At 40.4% G+C, this 22,743-nt stretch overlaps 1 long non-coding RNA gene across 1 annotated transcript in view; it reads right to left on the reverse strand.

Moving 5' to 3' along the window:
- Positions 1-11,382: 11,382 nt before the first annotated feature.
- LOC124104729 (uncharacterized) overlaps positions 11,383-22,743 on the reverse strand; it is a 72,323-nt gene continuing 60,962 nt past the window's right edge. The window contains exons 3-4 of the long non-coding RNA XR_006855500.2: positions 13,132-13,234; positions 11,383-11,555 (exon numbers count right to left, since the gene is read on the reverse strand). This is a non-coding gene — a long non-coding RNA (uncharacterized LOC124104729). The remainder of the gene's footprint in view (positions 11,556-13,131; positions 13,235-22,743) is intronic.

The following is a 22,743-nucleotide window of genomic DNA, read 5'->3' on the forward strand; positions in this document are numbered from 1 at the left end:
TTCTTCACTTTTTCCAAAAAATCCAACGTGGGAGACCAACCTCGCACGTGACTGAGTTAACTCCCCTGCTGGGCAATGTGGCGTCAGGCACCCATGCTGCTAGACTGCCCCGCTCTTCTAGGGTTCCAGTGACTGTGTCTTCGGGCATGGGCTGTGTCTTCCTACAGCCACATGGGTGGAGCTACACTCACCTGTTCCTTTGTAATATTACCTCTTGCCCTGTTTAGGATAGAATGTTCCATGGAAGTGCCTTGTGTGGGTCCCCTTCTCTTACTGTGCCCTTGGGTGTGGCCTACCCAGGCGTCAGTCAATCTGCTGACAGTGGACATCATGAAGATAGACTCAGTTCCCTGAAACCTGATCCTTTGCCTCATTTGAATAGCTTCTCCTCAATAAAAGGGGTCAGCACGTGCTCTCTCTCTCTCTTCCTGCGGACCCTTAAGGTCAGAGGAGCCATCACAGCGACCCCAAAGAAAAAGGTATTTGTGTCTCTTGTGTGGTTATTTTGCGCAGCCCAGTTAGCCCATTTTATCTGGAGTGACCCCCGAGCCTTTTAGTCTTGAATAGAAACCCGGCAATCTAAGAAGAGGGATACTTCCTAACACATTCTGTGAGGTCAACCTTCCCCTGTTACTGGAGCCATGAAAAGACACTACAAGAAAGGCAAACTATAGACCAATATCTGTTGGGAATATAGATGTAAAACTTTTCAACATGATACTAGCAAATCAAACTCAGCAGCATGTTAAAAGCATCATAAACCATGACCAAGTGGGATTTGTTACCTGAAAGGCATGTTGATCCAACATATGAAGATGAATTAATGTAAAATACCACATTAATCAGATGAAGGAAAAAACCATGTGACCATCTTAATTGATACAGAAAAGGCATGCTACAAAATTCAATACCCTTTCATAATACAAACCACTCAGTAAACTAGGAATAGAAAGAAGCTTTCTCAATATGATAAAAAAAGTAAAAAAGACAGCCAATATTACTCAGTGGTAAAAAAACTGGAAGACTTTTCTCCTGTGATCAGGAATAAGGCAAAGGGGGGCCCTTTCATTATTGTTATTCAACCTAAGTATTTGAAGTAGTACAAGTAGGCAATGAAAAGAAATAAAAGACATTCGAATTGCAAAAATAAGAAGTAATTATTTCTGTTTGTAGATGACATGATCTTATATGTAGAAAACTCTAGAAAATTCTGCACAAAAAATAGCTGGAGCTAAATAAATTCAGCCAACTTGCAAGTTATAAAATAGACACACAAAATGCATTTTGCAATAAAAAAAATCTGAAAGGAGAATAAAGAAAATAGTTCCATTTACAATGGCATCATAAGGTATAAAATATCTGGGAATAAATTTAACCAAGACGACTAAAGACTTCTATTCTGAAAACTACAAAATATTGCCAAAAGAAATTACAGAAGATAGGAATAGATGGAAGTCATTCTCTATTTGTGGATTGGAAAATTCAACACTGCTACAATGAAAATACTACCCAAATAAACTTATATATTCAATACAATCCCTATCAAACTCCCATTGGCTTTTTTTTTTTTCACAGAAGCAGAAAAACACATTCCAAAATTCAGATAGAATCTCAGCGGGCCCTATAAAGCAAAAATAATCTTGAAAAAGAATAAAGTTGGAGGTCTCACACTTATGATTTCAAAACTCTCTACAAAGCCAGTCGAACAGCTATTATAAAAACAAAAACAGAAACTAACTAGGGTTGGCAAGGATGTTGAGAAGTTGTATGTTGCTGGTAGGAATGAAAAAATGCAGCTGCTGTGAAAAAGAGTCTGGTGTTTTTTCAAAAAGTTAAACATAGAATTACCATATAATCCAGCCATTCTACTCCTAGGTTCATATAAAAAAGAAAAAAAATTGAAAATAGGGACTTAAACAGATACTTGTTCGTAGCAGCAATCTTCACAATAGTCAAAAAGTAGAAGCAACCCACTTGCCTGCCATCAGGCAGATGGTTTTTTAAAATGTAGCATATACATACAATGGAATATTACTCAGCCGTAAGAGGAAAAGAAGTTCCAATGTATTCCACAATCGGATAAATGTTGAAAATACTATGCTAAGTGTTTTCACCTTACCATTGGTGAAATAAGTCAGATACGAAAGGACAAACGGGGCATGATTTCACTTCTATGAGGTACATCAAATTAATTCATAGAAAGTAGAATAGAAGTTACCAAGGCCTTGGGGGAGGTGGAATGGGGAGTTATAGAATAACAGGTACAGTGTTTTTGTGAGGGGTGATGGTAAAGTTCTAGAAATGGAATAATGGTAATAAATGCAAAACACTGGGAATATACGTACTGCTGCTGAATTACACACTTAAGACTAGTCACAGTGATAAATTTTAAGATGTATATTGTACTACGGTAAAATTCTTCAAAAAAAATATTCATTCTGGGGCCCCACCCTTAGGAAAGCTGAGAAGCTAATTCAATAAATATGGGGTGGGAACCTGGAATCTGTAATTAAAAAAAAAAAAAAGATTTTCTATTTTTCTCAGGCCTAGCCAGGTTTGGAAATTTATGATTTAGTCTCTGGTAATCATTCCATAGCGACGGTGACTGTTTGTGAGGAAATGTTCACCAGGCCACATGAAATACATGTGCACTGTTTACAGATCTAAGTGTATTTAAACTTGAATTGCCGTTTCAAAATCGGAGATTGTTAGTATTACATTGTTTTGGTGGATTTTTAAAAATGTGGCTACAATGAAAATACTACCCAAATCATCATAAACTGCCATTTATGATGGCAATCACAGTTCAGGTGGCATTTTCAATGTCTGTGCTTGGCAAAGAAAATAAGCAGTCCTATGGTGGTCTCAAAAAGTTCTTGAAATTTTAATGGCTTGTTAAATTCAAAAGTTCGTGAACCACTGTGCCAGACACCAGCCATTTTAAAATATTGAAAAAGAAGCTGTTCCTACTTTTTATCTTGTTTGTACCACAAACAATGGAAAGGACCTATCCATTTTCCTATGGTTCTTACAATCCTGAAGCAAGAAGTGGGCACGTTGAAGCTGACATGGAGATCTGGTTTTCCCAGTTCTTGCTTAGACTGGGGGAGGGAGATGAGAAAAGAGACAGGTGGAAGCCAGCCGAGGGTGGAGACTAGGATAACTTCCTGGAGAACATCCTGAGACGGGAAGCTGCTCTCTTGCCCTGGGTCTATTCGGCCTCTGGAGCTTGGGGCCTTTGAGAGAGAGCAGGAGCTGACCAGCAGCCATCTCTAGGGGATGCCTTTATATTCCAGAGGAGAGCAGCTGGCAGAAGGGAGTGCTCAGTCTGTGGGAGCCACAGCCCGTCCCACCCTGAGGCAGATTAGTTAATTATTGAAAAGTGCTTCAGAAGCACAAATGTCTGAAAAGACTCTGGGTGCTCTCTCTCTGGCCTGTGTGGGAGCTGGCATTTCCAAGGAGACACAGAAAAAGAAGCTGCAGGACAAGAAACAGCACCCTCCTGATGTGGTGCAGTCCTGTAGGGTTGGTAGTCAGTTTTAGAGATTCCTCTATAGGGCATGTAACGTCTCAAGAGACAAGGAAAATTTATTTTGTGGTCAGATTTGTAAGGTCTTTAGATAAACGAGCTGCAACAGATTTTATTTTTGTTTTCCTGTGTTAATTTTTTTGGTAGGTTTTCATGTTTAGGTCATTTAGGTCATTTATACATAAACAAGATCACATAACATGTTCTGTTCTCAGACTGACATTTTCTTAACTTCCCAGGAGCTCACTCTTTGTCTGTAGGGCTAGGCTTCCCCCATTTCCTTTAAGGAACAATTTCCAGTTAGTGTGGATGAATCCTGGTTTCTTTACCGACTATTCTATCAAAGGACACAGGTATTTTCCCATTTTTCACCATTACAAACAATGCTGTAGCAATCATGTTTGTACACAAATTTGTGTGCATACGTCTGAGTGTTTCTGAGGTATGTGTTTCAAGAAGGGGAACTTATGCATCAAAAGGCATGCACATTTAATTAATTAATTAATTCTTTGGTACTGGGGCTTGAACCCAAGGGCACTCTACCACTGAGTTTCATCCTTATCCATTTATTTATTTATTTAAGAAAGAGTCTCTAAGTTACCCAGGCTATCTTCCAATTTGTGATTCTCCTACCACAGCCTCCACAGTAGCTGGGATTACAGGTGTGTACCACTGCGCCTTGCTCACATTTAAATTTTTAATAGATAACAATATCTAGTTTCTCTCTGAAAATTCTGTCTTAATTTATATAGTCACCATTACACTTACCAATACTGGACATTATCATTTAAAAATATATATATATATTAGCCAGGTGCATTAACGCACGCCTGTGATTCCAGTGATTTGGGAGCCTGAGGCAGGAGGATGGAAAGTTCAAAGCCAGCCTCAGCAACTTAGCAAGACCCCAAGCAATTCAGCAAGACCCTGTCTCTAAATAAAATATAAAAAAAGGGCTAGGGATATGGCTCAGTGTTTAAGTGCTCTTGATTTCAATCTCTGGTACTAAAATATACATAAAATGTATATAAATAGATATATGAATAGATAGATACATAGAGAGATAGCTCAGCATCATGCACAGGAAAAAAACTGTCATTTTAAATTGTATTGTTCTGGCCAACCAGTGGGACTGTATATGCCTATTGATTTTTTGGGTCTTTTGGAGCATTTTTCTTGAAGAAAACAGAAAAAATATACAAGTTATTAAGGGTACTGCTCAATGAATTAACACTAGGTAAATCCTCCTTAAAACCACAAGCCAAGTGAAGAAATAGAATATTGTCAGATCTCCTCCCATCTCCCCTGAAGTAATTACTATTCTGACATCTAACTCTTATAGATTAGTCATGTCAGGTTTTGACCTTCATACAAGTGGAATCATATAAACATACAGTTTTTTGCATCTGGTTTCCTTCATTTGGTATTATATTTATGAGTCATTCACGTACTTGTGTGCAGCTGTAATATATTCATTTACATTACTTATTATATCCGGTTATGTGAATATACCACTATTTATTTATTGATGAACATCTGGGTTGTTTATAACTTTTAGAAATTGACAGATAATGTTGCTATGAGCATTCTTGTGCAATTTTTTTTAAGCACACACATGCATACATTTCTATTGGGTACATATCTAGAAATGAAACTTCAGGGTCAGAAGCAATGCTCTGCTTAACTTAACCAATTTTGTTTGTTTGTTTTGGTGTTGGGGATGGAACCCAGAGCCTTTTTGCATACTAGGCAAGTGCTCAATAGCCCCTAAATAGACCAACTGTATTTCTGAATTTCCTATGAGTATTCTTTGCATGTTTATTATTAGGTTGTTTGTGTTTTACTATCGATTTGCATGTGTTCCATTTATTCTGGATGTTAATTTTGTGTTATATCTGATATAATATTTGCTCCTAGTTTTTATTTATAGTACCTTTTATTTTGCAGTTTAAAATTTTTATGTAATTAAATCTGCAATTCTTTTTATTTACGGTTTCTGGGTTTCATATCTTGCTTAGACAGTCTTTCCCTATCTCAAATTATAAAATATTCTCTTACGTTTTCTTATAAGTTGCATTTTATTTTGATTTTCACATTCTAATCAGTCTGGACTTCATTTGTGAGGGTGAAAGGTAGAGGCTAATTATCTAATAGCCAGGCGATGAATAAAATTAAACCATTTGCTGGAAGATTTTTTTGTTGTTGTTCTAGGGATTGAACTCAAGGGCATTTTACCACTAAGCTACATCCCCAGCCTTTATTTTAATTTTATTTTTTTAGACAGGGTCTTCCCAAGTTGCTTAGTGCCTCACTAAATTGCTGAGGCTGGACTTGAACTTGCAATCTTCTGCTTTAGCCTCCTGAGTTGCTGGAATTACATATGCTATTGCATCCAGCACTGCCTAGATCTTTTAATATTTATTTTAGAAATATCTTAAAATAGACAATAACATCAAAGAGTAAAGAAACTGTCAAAACATTTTAAGTTTATTTATTTATTTTTACTTCAGAATATTATCCCCTGAGTGAAGCTTGAGCTAGATTCTAAGTGAGGCAATGCTCTATGTTGGTGGTTGCCACCTCTAATGCTACACATTTAAATGCTAAATGGTACTTATTATTTACTCTGTACTTACAGAATTTAAATTGCAGTTCTCATGGACTTATGTGTCCAAGTAAGAGACTCCGTTCTGGGAGCCTCAGGGTAGCATGACTCACAAGGATCTTGCTGCAGTGGACCACAGTGGTTTTTTCCTTTCCAAGGCTCCAGCTGCTCCCAATCTGAGCAGAAGGCCCTGAAATGGACTATGAGCTCTGATCCTATTTCCAGGACAGACAAAAGTCCAGTATGAACTTTTACAAATCTTCTGGGTCCACATTGCTTACAGACATAACTTCTTCAGGCAAGGCTGCCCACTCAAGGAGAGCGATTTTCTTGGCAGCCTGGGTGACTGGTGTCTGGGTCACAAAAGGAAGGAGTGTGTTTGAACCCAGTCCATTCTCCCCTTTGTCAGAAACGGACACGCCTTGTCGCCTGTTGACTGGCAGAGCTCAGCCTGTCATTGTTTGGTTGTGCTCCCCTCTGGTTGCTCACAGTGGGGGGTGGTTTTATTCCTCCCACACCTCCCCTTCTGTGTACACTTTTGATGAAGGCTGATTTCTTGTTATTTTAGTTACCCGGTTGTGGGACGAGAGTTTGAGCTCCTTGGATGAGAAGAAACGTCCCCCTTAGCTTGACAAACAGCTTGGCTAAGGCTGGTGAGCTGAATGTACAACTGTCTGACTGCTTTTCTTGGAGATTTCTCTGTTGGCTGAGCTCCAGAAATAGAATCAAAGTGGCCTGAGATCACAAGTTTTGCTTCTTGCATGCTTACCTTCACATTTTAAGAATTTGGCTGCTGATGCTTGTTCTGAAAGCATGAAATTCTCTACTGTTTGTTATACATGACACTGAGAGTGTCCATGCTTGTGTGTGTGTGTGGGGGGTGTGTGTGGCATGTCCCCACATGTGCGCATGCGCAGCACACAGGCTTGTCTGCATAGACATGTTGTATAGCTGAACTGTTTATACCCGCAGGGAGGCTGTGATTAAAGATCACAGTGTATGGCAGATTTTCTTTCATTTCAAGAATTACATATTTGAATTTGTGGTTTACTATCTTTGGAGAAGTGTAATGGAGAATTTTATGTAAAAGTGCAGCTGATCTGTTGAGTACAGTGATTTTGCCTTCCTTTAGGACTCTACCTCAGAGTCCTGAAATATCTGAGGATAATTTACTTAGAAACCAGGGTGCCATTTTTTGGAGGAACAGGTGTATATGCATGCACTGGAGGAAGTGAAGACCGAAGCTTTGAGGAAGTCAAGTCTGAAGTCATCAGAGGCAGTTATTTATATCTGCGTGATGTGAACTCAAAGCCAAAGCCTTTCATTCTGCCACAGACACGGACTGAGTTTCCAGCAGAGGAAGCGTGTGTGTTTTTTCTTACTAAGTATCTACTGCACTAAGAACTTCTGGTGTGGTTCAGATTTCTGGTAATTGTACCCTATCATAGAAGAAAGGATGCTTCTGAGCTCCTCCTTCTGTCTGGCCTGTGGATAAAATGGCTCACTTCCTGTTGGTTGATAGACTGTGGCTTGATTTTTTACTGCCTTCCCTAAGATACCTCACAATCTGAGCAGCCTGCTGGGGTGGGGGTGCGGGGGGGAGGCTTCAATTTCAAATTGAGTACACTGTACTCTAACAACCACTAAAAGTAATGGACTAGGAACTTCTGGGTCACTATCAAAATGAACGAAGTCTCCTGCAATGAGCTTCCATCGTTTTGTTGTTGTTGTTGTTGTCAGGGATTGAACCCAAAGGTGCTTAATCACTGAACCACATCCCCAGCCCTTTTTTATATTTTATTTAGAAACAGCATCTCACTGAGTTGCTGAGACTGGCTTTGAACTTGCCATCCTCCTGCCTCAGGCTTCCAAGCTGCTGGGATTACATGCGTTCACCGCTGCACCCTGCAAGCTTCTATCTTTGTATCACTTGAGTTCTAGTGTTTTTCCCCCTCAGGCTCTTTTGGTTATGAGATATGAGTGTGTTTTGGGACAAACATGTCAGAATCATGAGGGAGAAACTTGGCAGAGGAAGAATCTGTGATCTGCTTGACAAAAATTGAGAAACAATACAGCTCAGATTCTGCTCAGACAGCCCTCAATTTCTGATCCAGAAATATGACTCAGAAGCCGCAGAAAGGGAAGCACCGCCACAGCTCCAGAAAGTTGTTACGTTAGTCCTTACTAAGGAGCTAGTGGAGGCCATTTCTGCCCAGAAGGTGAGGGGCGGGATCTGCAGGCGGAGAGTTAGTCCTGACTCTGCCAGGCATAGGTGGACATGGAAAAGAAAGAACTGTAGCCTCCATGATGAGAAGACCAGGAGGGAGGTGTCTGCAAAGCAGAATACCCAGAATGATAGAGCAGGAGGGAAATTCGAGGTAGCAGGAAACAAGAGCATGATTGCATAAACGGTTAGATTTTTCTGGTCTTTAGGTGTTTGCCTTTTACGAGGGTAAACTTGGTTTAATAGTGAGCAAATATTAGTTCACATAATTAAAACCTGATGAGTTGAACAGGAAACCGGGGAAATCTGAAGGTGCCTGCAGGCAAGGGTGAAGCTAGGAGGACCTGGGTATGCTGGCTTCCTCTCCCCAAGGGGAGTGGCCCTGGAATGAAGCCACCAATGTCAGGAGAGGAAACAGATGACTAGAAAAAAGTATGAACAGCACAGGAAGGTTCAGAACTTATTAATAAGGTACCAGCCCCGGGGAGCGTGTAAAAGGCATCTGGGGTGCATCTTATTTACTGAAGGGAGACAGGCATCTCACAGCTCTCTATTTTCTTAAATTCGTTTAGTACATGAACTTTCTAAGACAATGCCGTCTTAGGGTTTGAGTCTGTTCTAAGCTCCAGGACAGGGTTCACCACACATATTAAAAACAGTTCCGATATGCCTTCTTTTTCGGGGGTGGGATGGGTAGGTATCAGGGATTGAACTCAGGGGCACTCAACCACTGAGCCACATCCCCAGACCAATTTTGTATTTTACTAGAGACGTGGTCTCACTGAGTTGCTTAGCACCTTGCTGTTACTAAGGCTGGCTTTGAACTGGCGATCCTCCTGTCTCAGCGTCCAAGCTGCTGGGATTACAGGCATGCACCACTGTGCCCGGCTGCCAGCCTGCCTTCTAAAGCCCAGTTTTGCACCTTGGATGGGTTCACTTCCTGGAGGGAGCCATGTTATTGCCCTCCTCGCCATTCTGCATTCTTTTCACTCTGAGGCTTGGTCACATCAGGACAAGCAGCCAGCAGCCCTCATCCTCAGGCTGTTGGTGATAAACAGGAGGCATTCTCAGCTCTGGCTCTGCCATAAATTCCCTCCAAACCAGAGCTAGACCAATGGTGGGGGTGGGGGTGGGGTGGGGTGGGGTGGGGGTGGCTCATCCTACAGCATCACAAGTTATGATAAATGCCCCAAGAGAAAAATAGACAAAGTGCTGATGGAAAACTAATCTCATTAGGGAGATTTGTTTGTGGTGACATTTGAAATGAGTCTGAAAAATGAATAGTATACTAACAGATGGAAACGGGTGTCACTAGTCTTACTATGGTATTAATGTTCAATAATATCTATATCTAATAAGATCCTGGAGCATTTGTAAGGCTGGTCCTGGCACAGTCTTCAGCTGGCAGGAGAACCAGCTGTCCTTTGGAGAACCCCCCTTTCTCCCACACCCAACCTAAGTGGTTTGAGAGAGTCTGGCCTCACCCCTGGCTCCACAGGAGACACGAGACCCAGAATCACATTCCCTTTAGCTCAGTGATGGATCCAGGAGTGGGCAGTGACCCAAGTTGTGCTTGTCCTAGAGCTTTTGCTGAAACTATTGGGGAAAAAGTCCTTCTCTTTCTGTTGGGGTTCCCATGCTGGTAGGTTGTCATTCAGAAATTGTTATGCTCGAATTCGGGACCCCCAAAAGACCACCAGAGACCAAGATCGATGTAAGCAGCAAAGAGGTGTTTATTGCGAGCTAGCTCGGTCCTCCACGCACGCACACACACAGCAACTGGTGACGCTGAGAGGCCCCGAGCCCAGGGTTTGCAGCAGTTTTATACACTCTTTGGGGAAGGCAGGGACCCCTACATACATCATAGCATCTCTTAGCAAATCATCACACACTGCGGGAAAATCAAATAACAACTCTAAAACATGATTAGCACATTCACTGGCGGGAACAAGTTGGGTAGGGGTGATTGATTACTACAAGAGGGGGATTTATTTGAACTGATTGGTTTAAGCCAAGAGGGGTGTACGTGCTGAACTACATGGTTTCCCAACACGTTATCAACCACCATAAACTACTGGGAGGGTCATCTGGCATCCCAGGTATTTCCCTGTCTCATGCTGATTGGTGGCTGCTAGGGGGTTACTATGGATCTCCACCTAGCCTGACTGAGTCAGGGACACCTGGCGCAGCACATCTCTCCTGTTATTTGTAGATAAACCACTTAGCAGGGTGGGAATGTGCCTAGGAATGCTCTGTGGGTCTTTCCAAGGACAAAGGTGATGTCCCTTCCTTGGACAGGCTTTGCTCTGAGGTAGAGGCTGGTTTTTCAAAATTTCGAGGGGCCTGTTTTGTCACCCACAGAGGGAGAACCAGAATGATTCCTTAATTCTTCATTTGAGCACCTGGATCCAGTCACGCCTAAAACTCTACTCTTGGACATTTTAGTCACTCAAGCCAATAAATTACTTTCTTTTATAGTACATATATATTTTTAGTTGTCAATGGACCTTTATTTATTTATATGTGGTGCTGAGAATCCAACCCAGTGCCTCATACATGCTAGGCAAGTGCTCTACCACTGAACCACAGCACTGGCCCTATAAAAACTTTTTAAATAAGTCATTTTGTGCTATGTTTGTGCTTTTCCTTTGCAAGGGGAGGGGTGAGGGTGTGGGGGGGGAACCTAACCATTACAAAAAGCTTCAAAAATATGCTGTGAAAATAAACAAGGCTGTAGTGGGTAAGAGGGGCTGCAGATTTTCAAAGCAAGTCAAAGTTTTCCTGCTCTTAGCACTTTCCAAGTCAGCCTTCTAGGCCCAAGTGACTAAGACACTGGGACTTCACTCCCTGGTCTGAGGTGTTTCATGATTTTGCTGACTGCTGTGTGCTGAATACTTTTTTCCATGAATCAGAAATGAAATATGTAGGGCTGTAGCCACGAAGCAATGAAAACAGCTCATTTGCCTTTTGTGTCTCTCCAAGATTTGTTTTTCTGTGTCACACATTATAAGTGAAGAGTCATAATGATAATCCAGTTAGGATTTATTAACATTGAATAGACTTTTGAGAAAAGAGCCATTAATCCAGAAGTCAATTCATTGTAGAAGAATTGCAGGCAGAGTGGGTCAAGTGTCTTTACCAATGAATTTTCTGCCCCTTCAGGGAAAACTCTTGGATGTTTGAATTAAATGCCATATCTGGAAATGCAATAATATAATTACTTTTACTGAATACTTACCATGTCTTTGGTACTGAGTACAATATTTGCTTACATATTTCTCTCTCTCTCTCTCTCTCTCTCTCTCTCTCTCACTAGGGATTTAACCCAGGGGTGTTTTGACACCGAACCACATCTCCAGCCCTTCTTATTTTTTATTCTGAGTCAGAGTCTCTCTAAGTTGTTTAGGATTTAGGACCTTGATAAACTACTGAGGCTGACCTCAAATTTATAATCCTCCTGCCTCAGCCTCCCAAATCACTGGGATTATAGCAGTGTGTCACCAAGACCAGCTATATTCTCTCTTAATTTTGTCAACTCTTCAAGGTAGTTTATAACCCTATTTTATAGGTGGAGAACGAGGCAGATAGTACCAGTTACTATCTATTCTTTCCATGTTCCCTATGGGGTGACATCCCCAGGGAGTTACAGCTTCTAGTTCAAAGCCCAGGCTCTGCTACTGCTGTGAATGTCCTTGTGATATGGTTCTGGCTAATGAGACTTGAAATGGCTAATGACACCCATTGTCCCTCCCATCCAGACATGACCACTGCCAATACTTTATCATATGTCCAGGGATTTATGGAAAACTGTTGCTTTCCAAATATGGATGCCATCTCTCCTTGTTCCTTCTTCCTGCCTGGAAGGAATGTGGGTATAAGGCCAGGGGCAAAGTAGCCATGTTGTGGCCTTGAGGCAACCACAAAAAGGAAAGCCACATTCTGAGTGTGATAGAGTAGGAAGACAGAGGTCTCGCCTGCGTCCCGCTCAGGCAAGATAAACTGTGATCCCCAGCATGTAGTGAGCTGGTTGTGAAATACAGTGAAAAATCATAGGATCCAGAGATAATTTTGAAATGCGAGTGTGGGACGGTCTGCGACCTTAAGGGTTCTTCTTCCACACTGGGAAAAGAGAGTAAGCCTGTGTTTTTTATTTTTATATGGGGATACACAAAGGCTTTTCCATAGAATATTCTTCATCAAATAAGGCAAGAAGTGGGCTGTCCAAGCCCAATGGGTAATGACCAACTGCAGAGCTACAGAGCAGCCTCTATAGCTGAGTGAAGCCTCTATAGCTGAGGTCATGTGCTTTGCGTAATAAGCCACAAAATGACTTGCAATGCCAGAACAAAATCTCCTTGGCTTCAAGGCGGAGTAGAGGCTATGCAAATAGCTCAGAGTGGCCCCACACACAGAAGGAAACTAAGATATTGCAGACATTGTAAAGCCACTGTACCTCCTTGGAAGGCCTTACTTCAGATTTGTTATGTGAAAAAAGTAACCCTTTGTTTTATTAACCAGTGAAGTTGGGTTTCTATTGTAGCCAACTGAAAGCAACCCCAACTGTTACAGGGAAACCTTTCATTCCCTATTTGGTGTCTCCTTGCCCCTTCCATTTGGCTCGGTTTGTTGTTCAGAATTGCCTCTTGCAGACTTGCTTTCCTTCTTCTCCAGAAATATGAAGGGGGCAGAGAGGAAGGCCCCACCACTCTAACCAGATCTAGATTGAGGTCCTGGCTCAGGAAACAGATGTGCATCAACTCCCAGGGCCTTTACCCTCAAGGTCAGAGCCAGGCGAAGGCCCAGATCTGGAACTCTGCTCTGAAGTGTGGGCTGGGTTTCTTTCCTGGATCAGAGGACAACTTTCTGCTCAGAAGCTCTGTGGAAAAAGACAAGGAGAGGGATGATGGGTGCCAGTAAGGTGCAGCCCCCAAGGGGGTTTCAATCTGCTTCCTCTGCTGCTGGACACTCATGCTTCTGTTTGCACCAGGCCTTCCTGAGCCCATTACCTTTCCCCTGCACATTCTGGTAGCATCTCCACAGTGCCTTGCATGGGGGCTTCTGAACACTGGGCTCTTTGGAAACCTTGCAGGTCTGAGTAGCTTGCACTCTGTTCATATCTTTCTCCCAATACTCTCTTCCTCTTTAAAAAAATATCTCTCTCTCTCTCTCTCTCTCTCTCTCTCTCTCTCTATATATATATATATATATATATATATATATATATATTGTTGATAGAATTTTATTTTTTAAAAATTTATTTATATGTGATGCTGAGAATCGAATCCAGTTCAATTGCCTCACACATGCTAGGCAAGCGCTCCACCACTGAGCTACAATCCCAGCCCCACTGCCTTCCTCTTTTGAAGAAGGGATATAACATTATTTCCAGCATGGTTGGGTTTGTTTGCAATAATAGGAACATGTAGAAGCCCACCGGAGTAATTCTGGTTGACAGTGAGGATAGAAGAAGTATCTAGGAGGGTTTGTAGCCTTCTCTTTGGTCCCTCACCTCCCTTTCTTTGTTATAATAAATGTAAGACTGTCAGCCTTTGTCCATATTGACAACCTGAGCACCCTCCCTTCTACCCAGACTCTGTCTCCTTGAGTCATAAACCTCTCAGTTTCTTGAAATTTGGATTTTTAAAAAAAATTTTATTAGTTCTAATCAGTTATACATGATAGCAGAAAGCTTTTCAATTCCTTGTATACAAATGGAGCACAATTCTAATGTGGTTTTTAGCTTCTCTGTTATTCAGAGGCTTCTTTGAACCCTTGGGAAAAAAGGGGTTTCTGCCCCATATTAGAATTAAGGGAATTGGGGGAATCAAAAGCAACACCGTTGTATTTCAGAAATATAAATCTCTCAAAGTATTTCTCCAAAAAATTTCAATTATGGTAGGAAAATGTTAGTGGGAATGTTAGAGTGTTTCATTTTGTCTAAAAAGAAGCCTGTAGTAATATAGCTATGTAATAAGATAGTCAAGAAAGGGAAGTTTTCATATAGAAAATATTTTAATGAAACATTCCAAACTGTTGTAGCATCTACTCCGAGATCTTAGAGTTGCTTCCAGAGTGACTCACTTACCAGCACTTTGGAACTGTTCAGCATAAACTGTAACCTTCTGGTATAAAGTGTATGCCAAGGAGAATTGGCATACACTGATAGGCAATCTGCAGCCTTAGGATCTTTCTTTCCACCCAATAACTGGGCTTTCACAGAAACCTCAGAAGGCCACTGGCTCATTCCTCTGTCTCTTGCCATTGAACACAAGCCAGGTCAGACAGCAGGGCAGCTGTTGCCTTTCATGGGCTCCTCTGGCAATCTGCCCACTGCTTTGGGTTTTGTGAGCCTCCTGTGTCTCTTGATGGGCCTTCTAGCTCTCAGGGCCCCCACTGCCACCACTCTGACTCTGGGCTTGCCTTTCTGGGATGGTATCTCTGCCCCAGACCTTCCATCTGTCTTTACTGTGGGCCAGGTGTCAAGAGCCCGACAGTTGGATCAATAACTGGGGAGGGGGTTGTGTAACAAGATCCAGGAGTTGCATTTCCCAGGAAACATATTTGCATTGTAACAGGGTCTTCTATGGGAGAAATGTTAAAGGAATTTCCAGGATTTGGAATAAGCTCACTTTCTCTCTCTCTCTCTCTCTCTCTCTCTCTCTCTCTCTCTCTCTCTCTCTTTCTCCAATGGGAGAAGAAGAAAAGATAAGGCAGAGAAAAAGGAAGAGGAAGAGGAGGAAGAGGAAGAGAAGAAGAATAGTAGTAGTAGGAAGATAATAGCTACTATTTATCAATTCAGCAAAAAGAACACAGAAAACACCCATTGTCCCTCCCACCCAGACATGACCACTGCCAATACTTTGTCATATGTCCAGGTACCCAGCACATAAATAAAAATGAATAGCTTTATCTCCAGTAGTCAAACTGAGCCACTTTTGTGAAACTTAAAAGAAAATTGCATAAACAGGACACCCCCCACCACCTCCTCCCCTCCTTCTCTTCCTCCTCCTCCTTCTTTCTTCTTTGTGGTACTGGGGACTGAACCCTAAGCCTCACACATGCTAGGCAAGCACTCTGTCTCTGATCGACAACATCCCCAGCTCCTTTTAATTTTATTTGGAGATAGGGTGTTTTTAAGTTGTCCAGGTTAGCCTCGAACTTTCGATCCTCCTGCCTCAGCCGGTATCATTTAATACTTCTTTTTGTATCATTTAATAACACGTATAAGATTCCTTGTTCCGGTAACCCCACTTCTAGGAATCTATCCAGAGAAAAATCTAGAATAATAAAAATAGCAGTAGACATCATGTTAATTGTGCATTAAGGGTTTTCCACACATTGGCTCACTTTATTCTTACTCCAACTCTAATTCTTACCCCAACCCTGAAAAGCAGGTAACATCATCCATCACCCAAGGCCAGAGGTTAAGGCTAGCTGTGGGTCTGCTTCATCCATCTGGATCCTCTCAGAGATGAGCGTTCCCCCTTGCACCAGAGTCTCCTGTCCCACAAATGCTTCAGAGGCTGTGGCTGGGAGGAACAGGATCCAAATTCTTGCCATCACATTCTGGGGTGACAGTTCCAGCTGTGCCTTTCCACCTGCCCATTGTCCTCTTCTGTGAAGCCTTCCCTCATCTCTCAGGCATTCTTGTCTCCCCTTCCCTGTGCTTTCTCAGTGCTCTGAGGCTCCTTCTGTCTTGAGTGGGGAATAGACCCCTGCCTGTCCTCAAGTCACACTGTTTCTCCAGGTGTGGTCTGGGGGTCCCCCTCAGAGGGATCTGGGAAGACATTAGGAATGCGGACTTACTGAACTGGATTCCTGGGTCCAGATTCTCTTGCCGCACACTAAAGTGGGAGGGGAACTTCCCTGGTGTGTATGTCTCCTAAGAACAGGGACCTGGTCTCCCTCTGCTTTGTGTTCCTGCAGCGTGGCACGGTGGTGGTGAACAACAGCCAGAAGTGTTTGTTGAATGCACAGAGGGTATAATTTGAGAGCCTTGAGCCTTTTCAGGAGAGAAAGGAGATGGGGAGCCTCAGGGCTGATCCAGGATGCCCACCCTGGTCACCAGGAGAAATTTGGTCTGTCTTTTCTTTTCCTTTTTTCCTTAGACATGTATGTTAGTCTCAGGGGAAAAAAAAAATTTAAAAAACAAAAACAAATTGAAACCTGAACTTTCACCAGAGTTAGTAATTGTGTATAAAGTAGGTCATAAAGAAGTGATAGCTAATGCACACACTACTATAACTGCTGATTCAGAAATCTCTATGCTTCATTATGAAATATGCAGAAAGGAAAACAAACAGATGATAGAAGTGGAAGGAATTCTAAAATAATATTTTCATAAGCAAATTCTGGCCTAACATATACTTAGGGGGCTGGGGAAAGCTCCAATGATACATACTCTTGAAAGCTGAAGAATTAGAATAAAATTGCCAAGCTAGAAATCTTTCCAGATGACGCAGAATCTCCTGAGGCACATGACCACTCAAATTCACAGCCTGAAAAGCCGCAGCAATGTCGTGGGGGTGTCCTTGTCACTCTGCCTCACAGCATGGGCAGGCAGGGTTTCAAGAAAGCAAGGACAGAAAGAAAAAACAAAATTTTAAAATCTGTTCTATTTTCTCTTTCCAGCACAAACAAACAAAAACCCACTTTGGGGGATTTTTTTTATATTTGTTTCATAAATTTTCTTAATGTGAAAAAATATCCATAACATAAAATGGCATTTTTTTTTTTAAATCAGGGATGAACCTAGGGGCATCCCAGATGCCTCTCCCCCGCCTTTTTTTATTTAAGACAAGTTCCCACTAAGTTGTTCAGAGCCTTGCTAAGTTGCTAAAGCTGGCTTTGAACTTGTGATCCTCTTGCCTCAGGCTCCTGAGCCACTGAGATTATAGGCACCACCACACTCAGCCATTCTAACCATTTTTAATTCTGCAGTTCAATGGCATTAAGAACACTGACCACGTGTGCAGTCATCACTCTCTCTAGGACTTTTCATTATCCCAAACACAAACAGTGACTCTCTTCTCACTCATCATACAGCCCCTGTTACTGCCATGCCACTTTTCTGTTTGCACGAATTTGCCTATTCCACATATCTCAATAGAATCATATACTACTTGCTATTTGTCCTTCTGTACCTGGCTCACTTCACTTACCATCATGATTTCAAGGTTCATCTATGTTGTAGCAAGTATCAGAATACCATTCATTCTAATGGCTGAGTCATTCCGTTGTCTGTATATGGCACATTTTATTTATCCATTCAACCTTTGATGGACAGTTGGATTGTTTCTATGAATGACTGTTGAAGATAATGCTGCTATGAACATGGTGGACATATATTTTTTTTTTTTGAGTCCTTCTTTACAATTCTTTTCACTATATACCTTGGGGTGAATGGGTGCATTTATATGATGATTCTGTTTAACTTTCCAGAATGACAAACTGTTTTTTTTTAATTTTTAAATTTATTTTAATTAGTTATACATGACAATAGACTGCACTTATGCACTTTGACGTGTCATATGTAGATGGGATACAATTTCTCATTTTTCTGAGTGTACGTGTTGTAGAATCACATTGGTCATGCAGTCACATATATACATAAAGCAATAATGTCTATTTTGTTCTACTATCCTTCCTATTCCCATAACCCTTCCTCTCCCCTCCCTTCATTTCCCTAATCTAATCTAAGGTAACTCTTTTCTTCTTTAGTGCCACTCCCCCCTTATAGTGAATTAGCATCTGCATATTAGAGAAAACATTTGGCCTTTGGTTTGGGGGATTGGCTTTTTTTGTTTGTTTTGTTTTGTTTGCATGATATTCTCCAATTCCATCCAAATGCCATAATTTCATTCTTCTTTAAATCTGAGTAATATTCCATTGAAACTATATATACTACACCACAAAATGTTTTTGACAATGACTGTACTACTTTACCTTGCCACCATCAAAGACTGAAGATTCCCAGTATCTTCATATTCTTGCCAATACTTGTTATTTTTCATTAAGGAAACAAAATATCCTAATGGATGTGAAAAGCTGTCTCATCGTGGTTTGATAGATTTGTAACCAGAAATCATATAAAGACATATATGTTTCACAAGTGATTTCATGTGGGTTAGGTTTTGCAACAGAATTAGAAATCATAACATGTACTGAAAATTTACTAAGGTGCTTCTAATTCTTGTTGTGTTCTTATCTTCATCATCATCTTTTTCCTCTTCTGTTTTAATTTCAAAAGACAACTTTACTCAGGGAAAAAAAATAAGAGAAAAAAATACTTCTTGTATTTTTTTCTCTTATTTTTGGCATAAAGATATAAATTACCCTCCTATATCCTCGTTTTATGTATTAGTTAATTTTTCTTCCAGTTATAAGTTTCAATGTTTATCAAATGTTCTAAAAATAATTTTTGTGACAGCATTTTAAGATTTTTAAAATTATAATTGTCATTACTTCTATTATTCTATTGAACCAACTTATGAGATTGAATGGGTTCTTTTGATTTCATTTTTAAAGTCATGCAGCATTTTGTACTCATTAGGAGCAAAGATAAGAAATTACTGAACTATGGTCTTTTTTCAAGATACTTATCATAGTCAAATGACAGACCAAGTATACTAAAATATTCTCTGTTAAATCTTAACTTTCTTAGGGCATAACCAATATCTTTCAGGAAACTTGGTCACTAAATATTTGAGGGCCTACCATGAGCCAGCCCTTGCTCTGGATGCTGGATACATATAGGTAACTAAAAGAAATTCCATGATCTGTGGTAGAAGTTCGCAGAGATGGGAGGGTACCATTCTGATTGTTGGTTTGTCATATATATATATATATATATATATATATATATATATATATATATATATTTTTTTTTTTTTTTTTCCATACTGGGATCACACCCAGGGCCTCACACAAATGCAGGCAAGAGCTCTACCACTGAGCTACTCCCCCAGCCCTTTGACTAATGTTTAAGGGATAACTTTTAAGAGTTCATGGACAAATTTGGCCAAAGGCTAAATTGTGCTTACAGAATTGATTTTTATCCTCTATCTTCCCCAAAAGGATTTGAATTAGTTTACAAGGGATACATTCAACAAAGTGAACACAAAGAAAGATAAAATCAAGACCAAGAAGTAAAGAAGGTAGCAACATATTAGCCTTAAGTTGGGTAGGTTTGACACATTACCATTACATAGTAACTATGTTTCTACATTTGACAAACTCTAGGGATGAATCTCATTGGAAAAAAACTAACATCAATTTGAATAAGTTGGAGTTCATTTATCTCACATGACAAGAGGCCCGAAATGATGCAATCTGGGCGAGAGCAGTAACTGTAAGGAACTCAGTTTCTTTATCTGCCTGAATCCTAAGTATCTAGGCCTTTGTCCTCATACTGTCCTTCAGGGTCCCAACGTGGTTACTGTACTTGAAGGGCAAAAGGGTAAGAGCTTCCTGCTACCATATATATGTATTTTATATATATATATATCATATGTATATATATACATACACATATATACACACATACATATACATACATATATATACATACATACATATGTATGTATGATTATTCTAGAAGGAACATCCTATAAAGAACTGTGAAGGGGCTGAGATTTTTTTTCTTGTTAGCCTGCCCCAGCTTCGGGGATGCTGGCCGAAGGCATGAGCTTCCTGAGTCACAGACTTTGGACTATATCAGTCACAACACAGTAAGCAACTTAAGTGAGATAGTTTCCCTTGCCCTGAAGTCCTGCAGGGGCAATATAGATAGGCCCACAGAAATGCCTGCACCTGCAGGGACTCCTTCATAGGAGAGGAACCCCAAGCTTCTGGACTCCAATTCTTATATAGCAGGCAGCAGACAGACCTTCCCTGTACTCTGGAGGATAATTGTTATTTCTGAATTCCAAGGTTCAAAGCAAGCTTCCCTTTGTTCTGAAGAGAGAATATCTCTCTCTTCCAAGTCTGTATCCTGTATATATATCCTTACAAAGACAGTCAGATAAAAGTGCCTCTATTTGCACAGAAATGTAAATGAACATGGAGAATTTTCTCCCAACACTATCCTTCCCAGGGACTTCTATGTATTATTGGCAGGTTCTATATTATATGGCCACCTCTAGCTGCAAGGGAAGTTATGAAGTCAAGTATTTTTAGGTAAATTGCTGCCCTAAATTAATTTGTGATTCTATTAGTAAGATGGTAAGAGATAATAGAGCTTCACAAAGCAAAGCAAATACTGTTTCAAGTTTTTTTTTCAATCTAATGTATGGCAAACATCTTTTCCCCATAGTGCAAAAAAATATCTCATAGCACTTATTTATTTGATCCTTCTATAAATAATCTGTGCAACTAAGAAGTAATAAAATTCAGGCTAGGGGCTGGGGATGTGGCTCAAGCGGTAGCGCGCTTGCCTGGCATGCGTGCGGCCCAGGTTCGATCCTCAGCACCACGTACAAACAAGGATGCTGTGTCCGCCGAAAACCAGAAAATAAATATTATAAAAAAAAAATAAAATAAAATTCAGGCTAATAGTTCTCGTCAAGTAACATTTTACTAATTTTAAATAAGCAATCGATAATTTAGTGCAGAATTTTAACATCACAGAATTCCTTCCCTTTAAAAATTTTTTTATTAGTTATTTGTACAGACCATTTTGGGGGTGGTGGGGAGAATAGCAATATATTTTTTTTTTAGTCTTTATAAAGAGTTGAGGTTTATTTAGCTCAGAGTCCAAGAAGTGGCAGCCCCTGTGACTGAACTTTGATGAAGGTCATTACAACATGGTGACTGGCATTATGGTGGGAGGTACATAGCAAATCTTTTAATTCAAGAAAAATCCTATGTCATGAAACTTGCCCCAATCTTTTGAATATTTAGAGCTTGAAAAACATGTTCTACTTTGTGAATAGATAGGTGTTTGGCAAGAGGTTTATAAATATACCTTTTCTGGTTTCATTTATTTTAAGAATATTTTTCACCTCATGACAGTCATTTGGAGCTGACAATGTTTCCATAGTAACCAAGTTCCAAAATGCTGGTTGCTGGTAAATATTGATCCTTTGCACCTTAACACCTTTCAGTACAGAGTTCACTTCTCTCTGTGAACAAAGCTTTGCTTGCAGAGTAACATTTAGGTCAAAGAGACCACGCCCAATGGACTATATAATTCAGGGAGAATCTGATTCAATTCACATTATTATGTAGGGAATAGGAGTAAAATCTCTGTTTCCTTTTTAATTGCATGGTGAGAGCTCAGAAGATTGGTAAACGTAAACATGTAAGGCCTTAGGGAAGCATGAATGGGCATGTCTACCCCAGAGGCAAAGAAATTTGCAAATTACTTTTCAAAACCCTTACTGTATGATTTTGAAATAAAAATGCTTCCCTCCTGGAAGGAAGAGAGATTTTACTTTGGGTTGTGAACTGGAACTTAATGAATGATCCAAATCAAATCAGAGTCCAGGGACATCCTGGCCGTGATGATCCTCAGAGGTACAGCAGGGCAATTTCAGGTGGAGACTGCTCCTCCTCTCCGTGAACTGGGGAGAGTCTTGCTTTCAATAAGGTTTTGTGTATGAGAAAGGGGAGGCTTGTTAGAGAGAGCAACTTTGAAAACTTAATTTTCCTTGCCAAGAACTAATGGACTATCTTCAGTGTGCGTGAAATTACATTCAACACAGTGACCAGAGAAGCCAAAATGAGGCCTCTGCAGACCTCATTTGGCATCAGTCTATCTCCACGTGAGAAAGTCTGGATGCTCTTTTTTTACTCTCTGCTGTAACCAAGAAAAACAAACAAACAAAAACCCAGCAAAAGTTCATTGAGACAACCATGGGTCACAAAAAAGGAATTTGGACCAAGATAACATTAGTTACATTTTATCCACATGTTCCTGAAGCCCGAGTGCTGATAGTTAACAAATGTGATTTAGCTTTTTTATCATTAGATTAAAACTTAACTAGATCAGCATAGACTTTGTATAATTAAAAGGAGTCATGCACATGCCAATCTTTTGGTATCTCAAGAACTATTGACAGAATTAAGGGATTCCAAGATTATTTTATCATCTTTTGTTCTTTGTTTGAAAGGGTGAATTTGTTTTAATGAGATAGAAATTCAGGGAGAAAGTAGAACAGGAGAAATTACTCACCTATCACTTATAGCCATAGCTAATCTTTATGGAGCTCTGACCAATAACCATCCAGACATTATTTGTTCTTTGCTGCTTTACAAATCATATTTCACTGTACACCCATGAGGGAAACACCATTATAATCTCTATTTTCCAATTGTGGCAACTGAGGCCCAAAGAAATTGAGCATCAGTTTGAAGTAAATTTGAAATAAATTTGCCCAATACCAT

The sequence above is a fragment of the Marmota monax genome, unplaced genomic scaffold (assembly GCF_021218885.2).
Source record: "Marmota monax isolate L192 unplaced genomic scaffold, Marmota_monax_Labrador192_F-V1.1 WCK01_AAM20220418_F8-fsc00001, whole genome shotgun sequence".
NCBI classification, from domain to species: domain Eukaryota; kingdom Metazoa; phylum Chordata; class Mammalia; order Rodentia; family Sciuridae; genus Marmota; species Marmota monax.